Below are 919 nucleotides of genomic sequence, written 5' to 3' on the forward strand. Positions count from 1 at the left end.
GACTGTTGTGATTTCACGCGTCTCTCTTCTCGTGTTTATATCGGTATTAAAATAAAAAGCAGTTATTTTCTTTACTTTATATTTCCTCCTCATTATAGTAATAAATCTGAAATCTGTTCCCCTGAAATAAGACAATCTAAGTTTTTATTTTTTATTCCCCCCGTTAAGGCTATTAGACTGGGTTTAATTCTTTAAATGCTTGATTAACTCCTGAAATCAGCATCGTTAAGTGTAAATAAGTTGCACAATCCATCCAGTATTTTTCAGTGGAATAAAAAATTAGTTTAGATAAATTCATGTAAATAAATTACAATAACTTTTCGTTTAAAAAAAGAAATTGTACTTTTATAATATTTTATTACAGTGTTATTTATTATTGAGTTCTGATTATTAACTCATTATATTCTTAAATTAACAATTGTTCACTGAAGGTAAAGTGAATATCGGTGAATAATAACCTTGTCTCAGTTATTAGAGTCGGGATCGAGGTTATTATTCGCCGATATTCACTGAGCCTGAGGCAGATAATTGTTTTAGTACAAATACACAGGAGCTTATTTTTCAATAATCATTTTTAAAAAATTATTTAAATCTTCAAACTCTTCATGTAAATGTAATAACTTTGCGGCGCAGACTCATGTCACTGGTCTACGCCAAGTCACAGAAAATACTTGTTCTGAAATCGATAGAATAAATCCCAACCCCACCTTCCCTCTGAATAGTTTTAGACCAAACTTCGGAGCATCTTTAGTGCTTTTAGGAACAGCATTTTCTTTCATCGTCTGCAATTCTTCCTCACTTACGGTGACGAAGCGATCGGACGCCATTTTGCCGAGTCGCTCAAGGTGATTATTGAGAAATAGTCAGAATCTCTCGACCAATCAGAACGCATGATTTTCTATAATCACCTGCGTATTTA

The sequence above is a fragment of the Neoarius graeffei genome, chromosome 15 (assembly GCF_027579695.1).
Source record: "Neoarius graeffei isolate fNeoGra1 chromosome 15, fNeoGra1.pri, whole genome shotgun sequence".
Lineage (NCBI taxonomy): Eukaryota > Metazoa > Chordata > Actinopteri > Siluriformes > Ariidae > Neoarius > Neoarius graeffei.